Below are 21,259 nucleotides of genomic sequence, written 5' to 3' on the forward strand. Positions count from 1 at the left end.
TCTAACAGTTTCCAGGAAACCAACTGACAAAATTCATGGTCTGCTAACTTCTGTGTGACTATTTTTTTCTCACATGGATTACATGCCAGCCCCAACACACTGACCAGTCTTTCAGTTTGGCAGCAATTTCTTATACCACTCCAGTCTTCCAGAAGCATTCAGCACACTGCTTGAAAGGCTTGGAAAAACAAAATAAAGAACATCTGGTTTGCCTGTATTGGAAGTTACTGCATAACACCTTTAGACTGTGGTTTACCACTAAGTATCAGGGTCAGGGTTAATGGTAACTGATGGTGTTCTCCATGTAATTAAAGTAGCTACATAGTATATCTTCTAGGATTTGTTTGTTTGGTTTGGTTTGTTGTTGTTGTTGTTGCAAAAGGGTCAAATTTGTTTAATTAGGGTCTCTGAAAGGGTGATAGCATGCTACCTACCAGGATTTCCCCTTCCCATTGCAACAGGGATTAGACCTAGTTTTGTTTTTGTTTGTTTTGTTTTGTTTTCCAGTGAAAGGCAACAACATTTTCCTTGGGACTTGATTGACAGAAGGAACAACTTCCTAATGGTCTCTGGCCATGTTGATTTGCCTTTCTGGTGGAAGGGCATAAAGAGGCCCCCCAGGGGGATTTGGAGATCCTTAGGCTTCTCGGATGTCCCAAGTCCCAACTCCTTGCCCTGCTAACATAAACGTATTCCACATGGAGACAGTGACAGGTGCTAAATCTACCCAATCTAAGTGATTCAGGATCCTTATTGAATATACTTTCTATGATAATAGATAAGAAAAACTCCTGTTAGCTATTGAATGACATATGACTGTCTTATTTTTTTGAACTTGGACTAACAGAGGAGCAGCCCCAACTTTAACAGAAAAGAACAATAAATTTTTAAAATTTAGTTTTAAATGGTCTATGTAACTAACAACGTTTTTTTTTTTTACCATTTATTGAGGTGTAAGCCCCACATTCTAGAAACTGGAAGTACAGTTTTCTAACGTGTTGCTATAGTGGTATGTTTTACATTATAAGCCATTATGCATCATGTTTCTAATATATGTGATGACAACATAACATTTCCAAGAGGAAGTGAGGCGTAATGGCTAGAGGATCACTCCCCAAGACAGCAAAACCTGAGTTGAAATTCTTCCTCTGATATGTCGTGGCTGTATGACATTGGGCCATTTGGTCTAATCTGTTTTTTAAGGTGTTATTTTCTTCAGTATTTTTGGGGTCTCCTTTACCAAGCTGTTGACTCATTTTTCATGGTTTTTCTTCCATCACTTTCTTCCCCCTCCCCATTTTTCCTCTACCACTCCTATTTTTTTTTCTTTAATGCTTCTAGGAATTGTGCTTGGATCTAATTAGCCTTTTTCTTTGAAACTTCATGGCTGTTTTCACGTTGTTGTCTTCTCCGGAGTCAATGTCTCATTCTTCTCTGCCACCATAGTAGCTTTTTAAGGTCAAATTAGTATTATTATTTGTTGTTTGCACATTTTTCCAATCTATTTCTTCTCCCCTGGGCTCTTCTAACCTGTGGATGGGGAGGTCCTGTCCCAAGCTTCAGGCTTTTCTGTGCTGCTGTTTTCAGAACAGTTCTGGGGGTCAGGTAAGCACTACGTGATGAAGGGCAGCACAGAGCCACAGAAACAGGCGGAGCTAGGCATCAAATAGTATCTAGACAGGTCTAGCCCAACCCAGGGTCTAGACAGTCTTTCCCTGAGCCACAGTAGGAGGATAGGCCAGACACTTCAAAAAACAGAGCCTAGTCTTTACCACCTACTCAAAACTAAGTAGAACCTCCACCCCATCCACAAGGAGATCAGAGTTTGACCCAAATATGGGCCCCAAACCCTGAAACTATATGAGTAAAAAGGAGGAAATTTCTAACACAATGAAGAAATACCTTGGACTGAGAGATACCCAAGAGGTAAACCCAAAAGAGAAAAAAAAAGTAACTCCACAAGTCCAAGTAAAATTTCAGAGAAAAAAAAGTCCCTGTCCACAAGAACTATAAGAGTACTTAAAATAAGTACTTAGGAGAAATGAAGTAAGGGATATGAAATGAAAAATGCTGAGAGCAAATGATGGCAAATAGAATGAATCCCTTAGGAAAAAATAGTTGTAAACCTCGCTCAAGAATGAAATGTGCTGGAAAGTGGATGGCCAAAACCCAAAACAATAATTCATATGGCTCTGTGACTATTTTTAAAGCTAAATTTATCTGCTCATATTATGAAAGTAAGAAAAAATATTTTTTATCTGTTTCCATTGACCAATGATTCATAAGCTATACCAGGAAAACACAGGATTATAAGGTATAACCAGATTTGAAGAATAATATTGAAGTCATTGACTTTAAAAACCAGCTATTCCAACACCTTAACATTACAGAAAAATTGTTTTAAACCATCAATCCATAGGCTGAACTTTGTGGAGTAACTGGATTTCAGAAGGTTCATATTGTTGGGGGAATGAATTGAAATTGATTGAATTGAAAATGATTATCCATGTCTATCTGGTTTTCAGATGTAACCTGTGGTCCAGACATAGACCAGATCTGATCTGAGCACTGACCCAAAAGAGTTAATTTCTCCTTTGTTTTGTTTTATATTACTACATAGAATTTATTCTGGGAAATTTTTAAGCATAGCTCATTTCTGGGCATGTACAAATGTGTTTAACCAGATTCCAAGCTCTTTATAAGTATTCAGGGAAACAAATGGGTATCAGGTAGAAGAGATTCTTTATTTCTCATCAAGAAAATATACACTATGCAAAAGAATTTAAGGAACACTTAGATAAAGAAAACACATGATGATTCATGTTAGCACATAAGTTCCCCTTAGAAGGGAAATGAGTTGCAAGTGTGATACCCTGATACTCCATGTGAATTATTCTCCTTCTCACAGGCTAAAAAACTGCGTTTTAGAGTCATAATGCCAACTTATGGTTTGGATTCACCCCATCCACCCAGGAAGTACAGTCAATATACTTTTTTTTTTTTTTAACTAGAGGCCAGTCCCTTTTCCATTAGTTCTGTACTTTCCAGATAACTTGCTATAATAGTGAGGGATAATCTTTTGCTGCCTCGTGCTTCAATCCCTTAAACTCCTTGAGCTGGGAGGCCACATAGTTGATATTATCATATCATTACAGGATTACATAATTTTTAAAGATAGAATGGGCCTCACAGATCATTTAGTCTAATCTATAACAAAAAGGAATCCCTACCATAACTTCCCACACTAGTGGTTATCCAGACTCTTAAAATGCCAATAACTTCCCACAGTAGTGGTTATCCAGATTCTGTTAAAATACCACTAATGAAAAAAAAAAACCACTGATGACAAGAACATATCACTTCTGCTTTTGACCAACCCTAATTGCTAGGAAGTTTTCCCCAATATCCAGATTAAATTATCCTTTTTGCAATTTATACCAATTGCTCCAAGTTCTGCCACCTGGAGCCAAGTAGAACATTTGTAATTGCTTTTTAATAAAACATCCCTTCAAATACTTATCAAGAAGAAACAACTTGTGACAAGTTTCCTGCTGTGAGAACTCATTTGGAGTTGTCTTTGTTGCAAGGTGATAATGGGCATATCCACTCCTGATAGGAAGAGAAGTCAACTCAATAAACGAACAGCTCATAAAGAGGTAGGGGAATTTGCTGATCAGCTTCCATTGTACAAGGAAGAGTAGCCTGATAACATTCTATCAGACTGTCAGTTTAAAATCATTTATTAAATGCCTATTTTGTGCCAACCTCTGGGCTTAGGACTGGAGATACAAAAAATGACAAAAACAATCCCTTCCCTTAAGGAGTTCATATTCTAATGGGGGTGTCAACATGTAAATAACTTGACACACTGTGTGTGTGTGTGTGTGTGTGTGTGAGAGAGAGAGAGAGAGAGAGAGAGAGAGAGAGAGAGAGAGAGAGAGAGAGGGAGATGGAGAGAATATGAGAATAGAAGGTGATCTCAGAGGGAAAGGTACTAAGTTACAAAAGGAGGTTGGAGCCAGAAAAGGCAGAAGGTGGAAGTGAACTGAATCTTGAAGGGAAACTAAGAAGTGGAACTGAAGAGAGGGAACATACTAAATATGACAAAATCAACGTAAAGGAATGATAATGGAGTGTATGGAGGGAAGGGAAATGCAAAGAAAAAAAGAAAGTAAGGAAAGGGCCCAGTTATAAAAACTTGGGGACCTCTGGGTAACTATAAACATAATATTAACTATGAATTATCAGTCTCCAATTCAAAGTTCATTTCTTCATGAGATCTAGTAGAATGAATGCCAAAAATTTTTGATACTTTACTTTTGTTTTGTTTTGTTTTGTTGTTTTTTTATTCTATACATGGTATTTTGTCAAATCTGTTTTCTCCTTTGGGAATAGTAGCCTTTTTGTCTATGAAATGCATGCATAAAGGAGAATTAATGTGATCGTTGGCTTAATGAATCTTAACATACAATTTATTTTTATTTACCCAGGGGTAAAATTGGATTTTAAAAAAATGATAAAACTTATTTGCAGTGCCTAGTTACTTATGTTTTTTTTCAATGTGTTAGTTAAACAAAGAAGTCAGTATAGGTAGGTGGGATTCAAGATATAGCATTTCACATCTTATAGGCAAAGGTCCCAATTAAGAGATCCAATTAATAATAGAGAAAATGGTTTTGTGTATTTATCAGGTGAAGCCAAGGTCAGTGTTTGGGGTGTCAGGCCATATAAGCAGGAAGAAATAAGATCTAGAGTTCCATTTGGTGAGGTGGGATCCAGACCAGTCAGAAGCAGAACTAGGTTCCAGGAAAGCTCAGGGGATTAGAGCAGAAAGAGGTTAAGATCTAGATAGGAAAAAAAAAGAAATAATGTTTTAGAATCTGATAGACGTCATCATTTCCTTGCAATAGGTATGTAAATATTGATCTTCAGACAAGTGGTGATTGTACCTACCCTGATTTTGAGCACCCTGCTTTGTATATGTAGACAGGTAGTAACAGTAGGTACAGTAAGGCTAGGCATTCCTGGACTATCTTAGTGATTGCAACAACAGCCAGCCCCCTGTGTCCTCCAAGATAGGGGTGTAAAGCACAAATGGATCACATCAGGCCACATATTGATTAGAAAACCCCATGCTAACATCATCTGTTGCACTTTTATTTATTTTGTTAAATATTTACTAATTATATTTTAATCTAATTTGCTGCACTGGGGTGTGAGTTTGATAACTACAAAGATGTTATCAGCATGCTTCTCCTTTATTCTTTGCCTCTTATATTGCATTGTATCTTCAGGATTGAAAGAATTATCCATGGCTTTAACATAGCTCCCTTCCATTAAGATGAGAAGGGGATAGTTATATTAATATACTGGTTTTAAGAGGTAAAATGGAAACAAACTGAGTTCTTATACGGTGCAAAAAAGGATAGAAGTAGAAAATCTTAAAAAAAATGTGAATCAAGAGTTACAGAAACACTACACATTTTTTCCTGTGGTAATTCACTTTCCCATCACCAAACTTGGGACTAAAAGTGACCATTTATCCACTCAGCTTCCTCAGAGTTGACGTATTGGGGTTCCAATTGGGATATACTGGGAACCCCAATTGGGGTTCCAATTTGACTTGGAAGCAGCAAATGGGAGGCTGATGGGTGAGTCTCACCTCCCTAGACCTCAAAGATTCCTAGCTTTGCTAAGAGCTGTGCTGCAGTAAAGGAGTTTCAGAAGCTGGGATATGTTTTAGGAAGGTAACTGGGAGAAAAGCACATTGTAGTTAACTTCTATTGAAGTATTATAATTCTGTACAATTGTAGGCTACTTTAATGCATTCATTGCTTTACAAGGCATTAAGCACTAAGACCAGATAGAGGCCTCAAGGAATTTAGAATCTGTGAGTCAGAACAACAGGTAACAATAAAAACATCAGGCTCAACAGAACCTCCTGCTTCCACGCTCAACATCAGAAGATAGGCAGTCATTTTTTGTTATGCCCCTTAGGTTTTCAATTCTTTGTTTCCTCATATCCCAGTTGACTGGCTGGGTGGGACCTGGAGAGAGCAAAGTTTATTATGCTGCCATGGAACATTAAATAATAGTCCACAAATGATGGAAGTGACAACAACAGAGTCATCCTGGATTTATTCATTAGCATTTTATAAACTCATAAAAATCAATAATATAAGAAACTGAATCAGGAGAGAGAAAAATATGTCTCTCAAAATTAGAGGCTCACAACATTTTTAGCATGATCACTAAAGTAAAATTTATCCTAACTAATCAAGCAGTCATAATGATCCTTCAAAACATAATCCTTGTGAATATTTTGTCTTGAAACTCTGTGAATCTATACTTTAAAATATGTGTATAGCTATTTGGTCTCCCTTCTGTGAACCTCTTGAGATTCAGTTTTGAATTGTGGGTGTCATTTACCCTCATGACTCATTTGTCCCCAACCAAATCCAAGAACTGAAAACTTCTGAAGATTACTCAAGCCTGGGTTTTTATTCAAAATCACCACACTAACAAATAAAAGGCAAAGAACAGCCTTCAAATAGTAAACTTTTTTTGGGGACAGAATAGAATATTAAGGTATCAATATTGGTCATATTTCTGAGTGAGTCACATGTCCTGCTCATCCATTTTTCATTCTCTATCCCAGAATAGTTTTGGATCCAAGTTTCTGTTTCAGGAATGAAAGTAGGGGCTTAATCAATCTCTCTTTGTATAGCTGGCAAGTTATCCTGGATAACGACAAAGTTAAAAAAATAATAGAAGGGCCAAGTATGTGTCTAGGATTGCCTCCTCAGCCCCTGAACCCATTCTAACTCTGTGTAATTCTTTCTCCTTATGGCTTCTAGTCAATGCATATCTAAGCAGGTTTCCATTCCCTAAACTTTCTACCTGGATGTTTGCTCACAGACACTTTTGGGGAAGGGAAATAGTTTGCCCTGGTAGGTTTACCTCAACCACTGGTATGGAAGGCTGTTTAATCCCAGAATGAACCTGCAGCAGGGATATCTCCTTCTCTGAACACACATCAGCCTGGGATCTGGAGACCTGAGGGCTTGTCTAATGTGAAGCTAGCATTTGAGAAGCAATTCTAACCCAACTTAAAGTCCATTCTGGCAGATTAAAAAGCCATTAAGAATGGCTTTCTTGAGTATGGTACCTACACAGAACTAAAATTGATGTATCAGAGAGCAGAGGATTGTTTAATTCCATTACTTCACATAGTAACAGGGACCTGATTTCTTCCAGAATCTTTTTCTTTTGAATTTATCTCATTTCAGAAGTAGTTTGCAAGGCTTCAGAGGTAAATGATAGTCTATGATCATATAAACACAACTAAAAATGAAATAAAGTTACTCCCAAAAGACTCATCAGACTAGTTGGTCATAAAAGATTCCCTGTTTTTTTCTACCTTGGGTTATATATGGTCAAGTGAAATAGAAATGACTTAAAATAATTTTCATTATTTCACTTTTCTTGTATCCCTTTTTAATGGGAATAATATATCATTCTGAGTTCGTGTGGTAGGTGACTGCTGCCAAAACACTTAGCACAAGTTTAGATCTTAGACCAAAACAAAAAACCAAAACAAAACAAATTAACATGAATGAAAATTAATGAATGAAATTAAGATCCTGAGGCCTTTTATAGACAAAATTATAGCAAAGTGATAGAAAAATAATTATTTTACATGTTGTAATCTTGTACATTTCTCTTAGGAAATAAAAGTTAAAGAAAAGACAAATTAATACTCCTGTGCTTCCTTCAATGTCATAAAAGTTAAACAAACCTAGCTGAAGAGTTATAATCTCATATATCCCCTAAGGGACATTTAACCTACTTAGACTCTACAGGTAAACTAAGACAGGTTATAGGTTAAACTATCTTTAGAGGATTATTCACATTAGTTTGATTAAAGGAGGAGTTTACATATTTCTAAGGAATTGAGACAGTTGAGATTCTTCCTTGGGCTTCTTGTTGGAGAAATTTTTAAGGCCATTAGTAAATTTTCACATCTCATAGATATCCCATGGGAATGGTTTCAACCAGCTCAATAATCTAACTAGGAGAAATGGCCCTGACCTTCCCAAATAATAAGAGTTAATGGACATCAAGGATCAAAATGTGTGGAACGCCACTCAAATTAAAAATAAAACAAAACACAGAGGCATCCAAGGACAAACAGAAAGTTAATTTATTATTGATTATTATTATTATTATTATTATTATTATTATTATTCAGTTCTCGAGATTTGGGTGTCCCCACATCAGTGGGCTCTGATGAAGGGAGACAACCTACAGAAGTAGAAGTCAGTTTATATAACCCTGAAGGTTCAATTCCCCCTCCCTCACAGCTGTCCGTTAACTCAGCTCACAATCTCACACGCCAGATTCTAACATAGGACAGAGGACATAGTATACATCTCTAGAGTTCTTAGTTTGTTGAGATAATGTCAAAGAAGCAATTAAAAAAATGTGTAGTTTGGAAGATAATTTACAATTGTTTTGGAAGCTCTCAGGGACTGAACAGATAATACTGGGAACAGAAAGACATCTGAATAAGACCCTGTCAAAGGGAGATAAGGGGACTTGAACATTTAAGTGTTTTCCCGGGCTTGGGACAAAAGGTACATCTGGATAAGATCAGAAGGCAGTCAAGGGGTAACAACTAGACAAATTTTAACTGCTAATATCTGGCACTAAAAAGAGAAGATCTTACAGTAATCTATTCTTAACTCTATCCTACCTTCTGAACTCACTACCTTAATTGCACTGAGAAGTCTTAACTGGGACATCCCATTCAAAAAATTTCCCATTACACTTTTATTTCCAAATGTATATCTCTCTTCTATCCTACCTAGTGATACAGGCCTTAATAACAGATAATTTTTAAAAAGAGAGAGGGGGAAGGGGGAAAATACAGTTCGCAAAACTAACCAATGAATCAAATTGAGTCTTATGGTAGATGCTGTATTACATACCCATTGTCACCATCTCTGCAAAGAAGAGATGGAATGGGTATTCTCACCTAATTTAGGGGGTCACACTTTGTCATTATAACAGAGTGTATTATTTTAAAATTTCTTGTTTTAAGGTAGAAAATATTGTTTTCAGTAATAATTTATAAACATAAATTGTAAGTAAACAAATACTGAAGCTGAGAAACTTACAGGATTCTTTGAAATGACTTCATCCTCCTCCTTTCATGATGGCTGGTTCTACCACTGCCTTTGCCTTATTCCCTCAGGCAAAAGATTTCAGCTCCTTTGTTTTTCCATTAGTAGCATGTGGTGATTAGGCTGGTCAATTGCATCCTAAGTGTGAGCATTCTGAAATTTGAAAAGAAAGTGAGAAAAAGCTAAGTAATTCTTTCTTGGCATCACAACATATGAAAAATATTTTGTTTCGAAATGTGCTGTGATCTCGTAAGATTCAATAAAACAATACTCTGCATTTGACTTTCTTCTCTCATGATGTGCAATGTCTATAGCATTGCCTCTGGCACAGATTCAGCTCTTCCCTTGTGTCCTACTTTGAGATGAAAAAAGAAAATCATTCCTTCTTCTGTTTCAAACTCCATAAGCCAGGGAGTATGCCTGAGAGATGTAACATCACCTTATGATTCTATTCTTTGACTTCAGTAAAACTCAGGATCTCCCTGCCTAGGTTTTTCTAACTTCATTAAAGTGCTCACTGTTGCTTTCATGGAGGTTGATGAACTTGAGAACTGTGAGTTTGGGGAAAAGTAATACTCCCCAGAAAAAGCAAATTGAAACTCTGTGTGTGTGTGTGGGTGTGTGTGTGTGTGTGTGTGTGTGTGTGTGTGTGTGTATGCCTCAGGCTTCATTTATCCTCCTACTTATTTTGAACAACAGGATGAACTTTAATGATTCTATCTCAAAGGAGAAGGAGGACCCCACTATGTTAAAGATTTACTGCCAACAAGATATTCTGATAAGACTAACCTTAGAGAAATGGATCAAACATGACCTTTAGCTACTCCTATAATCTCAATGCTTGCACATTTCCCTCATTTCCAGGTGGGGCATAAAGGGTTTGGGAGGCTGCTGTTGATTTGCTAGGTGTTCCAAGTGGTAGTAAAAACTCTAAAAACTTAATTTGTCCCCTAAGAAAGTGAAGCTGCTATAAATTCAAGTAGTCCTCCTTAGTAAACTAAGAAATTTCTTTTTTTTTCCCCCAGTCTGGATGCTCAAATGTTGACCCTTTGACTTGTAGACCTCATGTTGGGTGAGATTCTCCCTGAGCTCTTCCCCATGCTAAGAAACTCTTACTAAAATGACACCTCTATCTAAGTAGCCTGCAGTGGATCCGTTTTCCATTTTTGTTTGGAAAACCCTATTGCTCCACACAAAGGCACTCAGATGAAGGATTTTCCTTGCAATATGACATGTGAGCTAAATAAGAAATATCTCCCTACTGTGACTCTCAGCATTGCTGATAATGTAGGTCTGGTTCTATTCGTGAAAATATGTTATAGCAAGTGGCACTGACCTTTTGTGTTTCTCACAGCTGACATAAACAAATGAGAGCAAATAAATATTCATTTTTCCCATGGTCTCTTCTAGAGAAGTTATCATTCACTGGCTTTGTGATTATGCTTAACATATTTGCATGGCTTTGTTTACTCTGCCTTGCTTATAAGAGTACCAGGGACTTGTCGGTTTGAATTTAAGGGGTAAGTAGGCAAACTACAAGGTGAATGTACCTTCTTCCTCTGAAAGATTAGTTTTAATCTTGGCAGCAGCAGCATCATTGCAAAAATGGTTGTGTTTCCTCTCAGCCTCACTGGGTCCAAATCCCAACAGCTGTTACACAATTTGGGCCTCTTTTTTTTTTCAAGAATTGAGAGGCCTTAGAATTATTTGAAAGCTTATGGTTGCCTAGATGCATTCTTTCTGCCTTTTATTAGTGCTAATATATCATGCATAATAAATAGTATTATAAATATGCACATAGAAAGGGTTGTAGGAGACCAGTGTCACAGCACCTTATAGTGATCTTATGAATCCAGCTGTTCTATTATTTTTTTTTCATTTTTTGAATAGTCAACTGGCAATCTTTGTACAATCTCAATCATAAAACCTTGAATCAAGTTCTGACTCAGTTGCTCATTAGCTAAATGACTACAAACTGGTCATTTAATCTCCATGAACCTGTGTTTTTTGTTTTAATTTGTTTTGTTTGAAATCTGGATTTTGAGAATATTAATGCACTATGTTGCCTCACAGGATTGTTAGGAAAGTGCTTTGTAAACCATGAAGCTTCAAAGAAGTTTTCAGATTTGTGAGTTGTTTTTCTCTCAGGTTAGATAACCCATTTTGGTAACTTATCTATGTGTATTTTACATAAAAGATAGGTAATATATACATGTATGTGCATTCTGCTTAAAATTTTAATTTTCTGCTTCTTTTAGATGAAAAAGTATAGTTAAAATAAATAGAAAAGATTAGAGTTAGATACTATGCAAACTCTGTGACAGTAAAAATCATTCAAAAATAGATATATTACTGAAAGGCTTGGAAGATCTTATTTCTTAGAAATCTTTAAGATTTTTTGGGATAAAAATCTGTCCAAAAAGATTAGGTCATCACTTCCTGAAAGCTGGAAACTCAACTATATAATTCATTAAAGTTTTGAGAGTAGTTGATGATTAGACTTAGGATTGATTTAAAATAAAATTACAAGGATAAAAAAACTGATGAAAATGTTACCATATTTAAAATTTGAAGTTATTCAATAGTAGGATTCCAGAGCTGGAAGAAATCTCAGCTATTATCTTGACCAGTCTACTCTTTTACAACTGTGAGAATGGAAACTTAGGCTCATGTTTGTAGGAAAAAGTTACTTATTTTTATGGTCTGAATTTGTGTTCATTACACACTCCGAAGTGTAATTATGAAATAGCTTGTGCTAGACGCCCAGGAAGAAAACACAATTGAACTCATAGCCTTGTACTAGGGAAGGTCATTTTCCTGTGTGGCTACCATTGCTCCATCACACTGTAAACAAAGGGCAACCAGGCAATAAACAGACAGGTTCAGTTATAGATATTTGAGAGAAATAATTCAATTGGCAAATGTGTTTTTTTTTACTATGCAAACTGCCAAAGTAGGCTGGCATGTTTTATATATAGACAGACTACTCAGTTGTTATGTGAGTCTGAGTGGGATCTAGTTCTTAAATCTCTTTCCTATCCTATTCTTGATCTTTTCTTCATATGGTCTGATTTATTTACTGGTGTTGATTTTTTTTCCCCTCTCTATTCCATTTTTTCATATTAAACATGTTTTCATATTAGTCATGATGTATAGAAGAATTAGAACTAATGGGAGGAACCACAAGAAAGAAGAAATAAAACAAAACAACAGAAGAAAAGGAGAGCAAATAGATCTTTAAGAAAAATAAAAACAGAGAAGTAAGGCAGGACTCTCTTTTATTTGTTTTTGTCTCAGCTCTCCTTGGGTGTGTCCATGATTAAAACAGATACACATCTCTGTCCATTTAAATGTCATCTCTTCTTGTCTTGAAGGAAAGAATTGTAGACATTGGCTGCTGCGGGCTGATTACCAACTCTTTCTTCTTTGTGAAAATCCTCTCAGTTCATCAACATTCATCAACCCTTTGGATGAAGAACAGATACTGCATTAGCTTCCTTTCTTCACAAACCGGGGAGTAATTACAAATCCCAAGGTTTCTATGGCCAGCCCTCCAACCTCCTTTCCAGAGGTTGTGATAGATAGATAGATAGATAGATAGATAGATAGATAGGATAGATAGATAGATAGAGTATATATTGTGTTTAATATGTGCCAGCACTATACAAAGTGCTGGGAATATAAATATGAGGGAAAAGCAAGATGGCCCCTGCCCTCAAGGAAGCTTACATTCTAAACGGGGAAAACAACACATAAAAAGGAACTAAAGGGGTAAAAGAAAGGTACTTACAAAGGGACTAGGAAGGGAATGAGTCTGGGTAGTGAAGGGCTGAACAAGACTTGGAGTACACATATTTGGCATGAGTAGTTTCTCAAATAAAGGTTTGGGGATGAACTTACTACTTATGTGACTTGCCTAAGTTAATGGAACAAGTTAACAGCAGAACCAAAGCAGTGCTTTTTCCACTCTATCAGTCATAATGGGTCATAAGTTATTCAAATCTCCATTTTTCAAAAGTTCTTTGAATGTTACTAATATTGACTGACAGATTCTGAATCCTGAATTAAGTAGCCTGAAAACTACCTCACAGCAAGTGATTTTTAAGAAGATAAATATGAAAATATGTTATATTGGGAATGTACCAATTCCATTACATTTATTGAGTGCGTGATTAATTTTAAGCAGAATTAAGCATTGCAAAATATCTAAAGTTATACACTTACAGGGGTGGGGAACCTGTGGCCTCCAGGCCATATGTGACTCTCTGGGTCCACAAGTGCATCCCTTTGACTGAATCCAAACTTCACAGAACAAATCCCCTTAATAAAGGATTTGTTCTGTAAAACTTGGACTCAATCAAAAAAGCCAAATCCAAAGACTTAGAAGGTCACATGTGGCCTTGAGGCCGCAGGTTCCTTACCCCTGACTTAGGAAAAGCAATCTCCTTCAAAGTAGCTGTGCTATTACTCTTCATAGAAGTGGTATTTAGAAAATGTTGAGTTTGTTGGATAAATTTTTGGACTTCCTTATTTTGCTTTATAAGAATAACAAAGTACTTCTATGTACTTGAACTTTATTTTAATCAATTAGCATTTGATCTGTTTTAATGAATTGAAATTGTGATTGGCTTTAAGAGAATTAGCTTAGGCTCTTGACCCTTTTCATGTGTATATCCAGTTGAGAAAAAAAAATCTGCTTTCATGAGGGTCTGGCACACCTGTCCATTAGAAAACAAAACAAAATGAAATATTTGGTTTTTAGGTATTGATCATTGATTACAAACTTCCATTTAGAATGGCTACCATGAAATGTTGAAATGAAGGCTTGCTCTCCCACATCAACCCCAGGAAATCAACCCTAAAAAGACCAATTGTAAAGAAAACTGCAAGGAAATAGAATTGCAAAAAAAAAAAGATGACCAGAACCTGGCAGAGGTGGATAGAGACATCTTCAATCAAGGAGGCTAACTAAAAGCACAGGTGATGGGCCCCACACAGGTAATAAAAAGAGCTAAAGCCAAAACAAACTCAAGTAGACTTGAGGCCAGCCAGCCTATAGCCTTAGCAATTGTGACCCCCTGTAACTGAGGACCAGAAACCATATCCTGACACCCTGGACTATTAGATCTGAATCTGGAACAGAGGCAGCCCCCGTAAATCAATGTGTAGGGGGAGAGAGCCTCCTCTTACACTTTTCAGTGCATTGTAAGCCAAGGCCTGAGACAGATAAAAATCAGCACCTGAGCACCAGTGCCAGAGGATGATACTGAAAAGTCCTGAGACCAGTGTGATATTCAACATCACATTGGGGCCTAGAACTAACTTGAATGGGGGCATCACTCAAGGAGAAGACCAGAGTCTGGCTGAGGCTGGAATCCGTAGTGGTCTACCAGAAGATTAATACAGAAAGTAGGCAGAAGGTGTATCCTAAAACTAGCATCCTCATCTAGATGAACAGGCATAGCAAAATCCAGGCTGCAGAGAGGACAGGCCCAAATCAGACTTACTCAATTCATAAAAGACAGCTAAAGGGGAATATTCCAAACATAAAATATCAAATCAATATCTGAGCCTGAAAACATAAGCAAAACACTAAACACAATGATGAAATACTGTGAGGTTAGAGACACCTATAAAAGTAAATCTAGAAGAAGAGAGAAAGCTCACAAAAGCTGCAAGCAGAGTCTCAGGGGAAAAAAGTCTAATTGGCCACATGAAACACAGGAATGACTGAAAGAAATGAAGCAAGAAATTAATAAAAGAAAATTAGATAAAAAGAATAGTAATATACATACTATGAATTTAAAAATAATCAGAATCCTTAAAAATCATGACAAAAATATAACTGGATACCCTATTTCAAGATGTCATAAATAAAAACTGCCTGGATCTATTTGAATCAGAGGGCAAAGTGAAAATGGGGTGGGGGGAGAGGGGAAAGCAACAATTACATCCTGAAAATACAAAACAAAACTGAAAATGCCCTGGAATCTAATAGACAAAATACTGAGCTTCCAATTCAAAAGGGAAAAAAAATATTGCAAAAAGCCAAACAATAAAGAGTTCAATGAACCTTAATGAGAATCATGTAAGACTAAATAGAAAGTACTGTAAACAGAAAATATTAGAATTCAATGTTCCAAAAGGTAATTAATGAGCTTTTTTGACAAATAATGTTATACCTTAAAAACTTACTATAATTTTAGATGGGGGAAATGGGCCTTCAATGAAAAATACATTTTCAAGCATTCTTGATAAAAACACCAAAGGTGATTAGAAACCTTGAAATGAAATCATAGCAGCTGAGAGAAATGTAGTAAGGTAAGTATATTTAAGCAATTGAAAGAGAACTAAAAATTATGATACGCTTACATTATAATGGGGGAGGGGAGAGAAGAAAAACATCTGTTGAAAAATATCTTCAAGTGTCTGAGTATTATTTTGTTGTTGGTTTTAAGAGAGAAAAAAAGAAGGGAAAGTATAAATGAGAAAAAGGAGGTCTTTACCATTTTACATAAAGAGATCAACAAAGAGTAAACAAACATGGAGGAAAGGATGGAGAGGACAGACTGGTGATCTCATTCTTATCTGAACTGGATAAAGGATTGAACACACACAGACACACACACACATGTATATAGAAATAGTTTTGTGTGAAAATACATTAATTTCAATCAGGAAAGAGACAGGGACAGAGAAGGGGAAGAGGGAAGTAGAGGAAGAATAGAATTGGGGAAGGAATAAACGGAAACAAATACAATTTCAACATTGATAAATAAACCAAGAATTTACGTGTAAGGAGGTTAAGTGATTAAAAAGCATGAGAAAAAAGAAAAGTTTAGGTACTGTAAATTGAGATCTGATGAGGGGGCATATTACTGGATGTGATCAGATTCTTTCTCTCTTTCCATCCTTCCAAGATGCACACAGAGTTCAAAAGGAGCTGAGACAGAATTTATTGTGCTTCAGATAAATTTTTAAAAACAGATTTCACTTATGATTTGAGGCAAGGGAAGAGTAAAAATAAATATAGTTAAAAGAGATCACCAGATAAACTATTTTATGCTTAAAAGAACCAGTGGTAACTAAATAATATAACTACTTAATGGATATACATTGAATGGAATAGAATCTAAGTCATCTTACTACTTGAAGAAAAAGTTAAATGGATTATAGATGGAAATAGCAAAGATATAAGAGTTATCGTTGAGACCCAAACAAATCTAATAAAATGATAAAAAAAAAACCCAGGAATTTTGGATCTAAATAAAATTATAGAAAATTTATATGTAATAAATCTCTGGAAGTTACTTAATATGAAAAGTAAAGCTTATACACATTACTTAGCTGTGCAAGGTACCTTTACAAAAATTGACAGTGTTAGGGTATAAAAACCTCATAAATGCAGAAAACAAAAGATATTAAATGTCTATTACTGACCACAACAAAATTATAATTACTAGAACAATTTTGATGGAGTAATCCCGAAGAATTGTTGAGTAAAAGAACAAATCATAGAAAAAATACATAATATCATCAAAGAAGAAGAAAACATTGAGACAGCATACCAGAATTTTAGAGATACAGTACTTAGAGCAAGGATTCTTAATCTTCTCAGTTGCTGGATTTCAGTGGGTCTAAGAACATAAATGGAAAAAAAGACATTTCTTTAGTAATTATTCATTGAAATTGATCATTTTCATCAATTATTTTAAAATATTATTTTGAGAAAGTATCTATAGCCTTTAAGAGACTGAAAAAGGAATCCATGGTACAAAAAAAATAAAGAATGGATGCCTTGGGGAAATATTTATTTCACTAGGCATTTTAATGAGTTAAAGAAAGAAAAAAAATCAATAAATTGGGTACACAAAAGGAAAAAAATAGAAAGGCAACAAGTAAAAAACACAGCCAAATACAAAAAAAAAAGAAAATTTTAAAAATAAATTAAAGGACTTTTTAAAAAAATCATAGTGGTAAACTTTTTAGTTAATCTGAGAGGCTAATAATATTGCTGATATATAATGAAATATAATTAATGACAGAAATTAAGTGAAATTATTTTAAAATCTATTTTCTGATTATATGTAAACAAAACTGATAAATGAAATTGATGAATATTTACAAAATATAAAATCCCCATGTTAATAGAACAATTCTTAGATTAATGCAACCTAAGAAAAAGTAACTGATTAAGCCATAAAGGAACTCTTAAAATAAATCAGCTATATTTAAAAGTAAATTCTATTGATACAAAAAATAAATTTAATATTACATAAATTGTTTGCAAAAATTAGGAAAACATGATCCTATTAAACATCTTGAGATACAGTCTTTATATATAATGCATGTGGAGAACAAACAGAAAAAGAGAAAAAGACCAATATTTCAAATGAACATTTATATAAAAACAGTGAACATTAAATAAAAAATACTATACATAATTATGAGGTTAAACTTATAGAAAGAAAGCTGTGTTGTTTCAATATTAGGAAAACAATAAACTTTAATAGATCATTTTAATAAATAATGAAAATGGCATCAATTGATACAGACAAGTTTTCACAAAACATAGTACCTCTTTATGGAAAAAAAAGAACATTAAAAACACATGAATGAATGTGCTATTTCTTAATATAATAAAATGTGCCTTTCCAACTAAAGAATGGACTTTCTTGATAATAGTCAAATACCAGAAGGCTTTCTAGTAAAATCAGAGGTAAAGTAAGGATGTCCATTCTCACTATTATCAGTGATATAGCTCCAGAAAAAAAAAATATCAATGGCAATGGCAGTGAGAATAAAAAAAAAAATCAAGTGAATAAGTATAGCCAAGGAGGAAACAATTATCACTTTTTACCTATGCCATGCTAGCTTAAAGAAACTTAGAGATTAAAATAAAAATTAATTATAATAATTTCAGTAAAGATACAAACCATAAAAATATCTGTTTAATATTGAATCAATAAAACCCACCCGAAAGAGATAAATGTATTTTCAGAATAATTTTAGAATGTATAAAATATCAGAAAGTCCTGCCATCAAGACACATAGGAATTATATTCATACAAAAACAAAACACTTTTTACAGAGATCAAAATAGACCTAAATAATTAAATAGATGTTAACTAATCATACTTAAGCCATGCCAGTATAATAAAAATAGTGCCTTAATTTATTTACTTTTTGGCCTCCATAGCTATCAAACTAGCAGAAGGTTTCTTTTTAGAACTAGAAGAACAAAATAAATTTATTTAAACAAAATGTCAACACCTGTAAAGCAAATAATGAAAATGGCTGAGAAAGACTGAGACCTAGCAAGTACCAGATCTCAAGTTCCAATATGTAGCAGAAATTATTACAACTATTTGATACTGATTAAAAAAATAGGGGGAAATGATCAGGGGAACAGGTTAGGTGCAGAAAAGTGAGAGGGAAATTGGATTATTGAAAGATGGTATTGGGTAACTCAAGGATGCCAACTATTGGGGTGAGGAACCATTATTTAACAAAAATTGTTGGGGAATCTGGAATGCAGTGTGATAGAAATTGGGTTTAGAATACAATCTTATCTACATGCCATAATGTTGTTTGTCCTTCGTTCTCGAAGAGGACCATGGCATCAGGAAGGTGATGTCATGACTTGCAAGTGAATTGGATTAAATGAGGGAGGGCTGTGCAAAGTCACCAACTTCACTTTCTCTTCTGGAGCCTTGTGGGTCCAGTGGCAAGATATAAATCAGGATGACTGGAGATGGCCCCGAATGCAGTGGGAGACCTTGACCTTTTTAAGCTAAGGTCTTTCCCAGGTCTCAAAATTTATGTTCTTTTGCACAGAGCACCTTCAGGTAGGGTATGACATACCTTGTGAGGAAGGAGGAGAGGAGAACCTGCATTGCCCAACGGGAACTGGTCAGTTAGATTCCCGGGGGGGCAGCCTTTACTATTTAAAGGTTATTGTCTGTCCTTCATTTTTGAAAACAACATGACTTGCAACTACCTTATATGACTAGGAATAGATAAAGAGTTCTTGCCTATACAAGAACATCAGCAATAAGGTGGGCAATTTTGATCATATCAACCTGAAAAGTACATGTCTAAGATAAATTCATTTAGAATTAGAAGGAAAACAGGTGATCAATCTATACTGTGGAATGAGAAGTTTAAAATGTTATCAGTTTTGAACCTTAGAAGTTTTGGGAAGGAAGGGACCGTGCCTACTTTAATGCAGAATAGTAATGTCTACTTTTCTATAATTCAGCATACATTGTTTTCAATACATAAAGATCATGCTAATAAGATACTGTTTCTCTATATTTTAGTGGTTTGTTTTGTTTTACAGTGGTAATGAATATTCCCATTCTCTCTCTCTCCAACATCATTTATGAGGCTAAAACTTGTGTAAATGTGGAGTTATGTGGTAGTATAGAGTTCTACCCTATATGATACTAATTGAGCTATCTAAATGTTAAGCCCCATACTAAGTAGTCTGTTAATGATTCATTTAGTGCAGTTGCACCCAGTGGCTTTCAATAAATGGGAATGCCTGTAACAGGCATCAGAAAGGAAGTTTACCAGGCAAATTTTTCTTGTACTTCAGAAAAATACACAACATAACTGTCACAATCAATGATCAGGCTGTATGTACTTGAAGTTGCTAAATCTCTTGTTTTAAGATAAAGTGTTTGTGGTTATTGCTTAGCTTCATCCATTTCAATGTCATGGTTTCTCTAGTAACTAGCATATTTCAAAGATTGGTGAGTAGAAGGAGACTATAAAAGTGTAAGAAAATAAGTAACATTAAAATATATGTGATGGTGCTGAATGCCATAAAATATTTTATTGACACTTCTGGGAAAAACCTGAAAATTCACTTGTAACTGAACTACACATGAGTAATATGGTCATTTCTAATACAGTAGTAAAAAGTTTATAGCACACTACTAACACATGCACTCAGTGCCCTCTTTAAGGGCACCAGGAAAGAACATTTTATTTTTAAAAGTCTGTTAGTTCTGGTTCTTTGTTCCTTTCAAAATATAAGCTCTATTTGCTCTACTTTTGTTACTAGAAGATAATCTATCTTATTATAGATTGGCCAATGTATTATGCACAATTATTAAGGTCAAAATTCTCGTGAAATATAATATGTGGAACATATCATATAAGCATAAAGACAAGTCACAGACATTCATTTTTTTCTTGGCTCTGGTATCCATATGCAGGATAGATTTTATTCTATAACTGTACAGATACTTTTAAAATACATTATTTGAATCCTTGTTGCTCTAAAATACTTGAAAATATGGGCAAACAATTCTTTGTTTACATAGATCAGAGAGAAGTTAGAACATAGAGCTCTAACATATCTATTATTAATATTGAAATAATTTGCCAAACTGCTAATTTGTCTGTCCTCAGGTGTATACTTGGCACATAACAGCTGTCAAGGCATTTATTTCCTCTATCAAGATTTTTTTTTTTTTTGGTGAGGCAATGGGGGTTAACTTATTTGCCCAGGGTCACACAGCTAGTAAGTGTCAATTATCTGAAGCCAGATTTGAACTCATTTCCTCCTGATTCCAAGGCCGGAGCTCTATCCACTGAGCAACCACCTACCTGTCCCTCAAAATTTTTTTAAAGCTTAATTATATAAATTATGTAAAATATGTAAAAAGGCATAGTTTGAGAACAAAATACATGAGTTTTCTTCTTTTTCTATATTTATTTCACAAATCATAATGAATATATATTTATGCATAAGTACCAAGAAAGATGATAAATGCACAAGTTATTGCTTTGGAGTAATCTGTTGCAATTCATTGGAGTATTCTAAGATTGCAACCTGTGTCTATGTTTTTTCCTACTAATCTGTATAACAGTATCTATCACCACAATATAATTCGAGAAACTGAGAATATACTGCCTAGTCTGGAGCAAACCTTCCTCTGTATTTAAAATAGTATTGCTTTTTGTGTGTTTGATTTTTGGCACCATGTTGAGCATCCTGCCTTTTATTCTTTTGTTTGTATTTTAAGACATTCTTCATGCTGGTATTGAAATGTTTTGCTTAT

The 21,259-nt window shown here is 35.0% G+C and overlaps 1 protein-coding gene across 1 annotated transcript in view; it reads left to right on the top strand.

Annotated features, from left to right (window-relative positions):
* Window positions 1-21,259, top strand: part of DMD (dystrophin) — a 1,828,382-nt gene that overhangs the window by 220,350 nt on the left and 1,586,773 nt on the right.

The sequence above is a fragment of the Phascolarctos cinereus genome, unplaced genomic scaffold (genome assembly GCF_003287225.1).
Source record: "Phascolarctos cinereus isolate Bilbo 61053 unplaced genomic scaffold, phaCin_HiC Scaffold_726;HRSCAF=1367, whole genome shotgun sequence".
NCBI lineage: Eukaryota > Metazoa > Chordata > Mammalia > Diprotodontia > Phascolarctidae > Phascolarctos > Phascolarctos cinereus.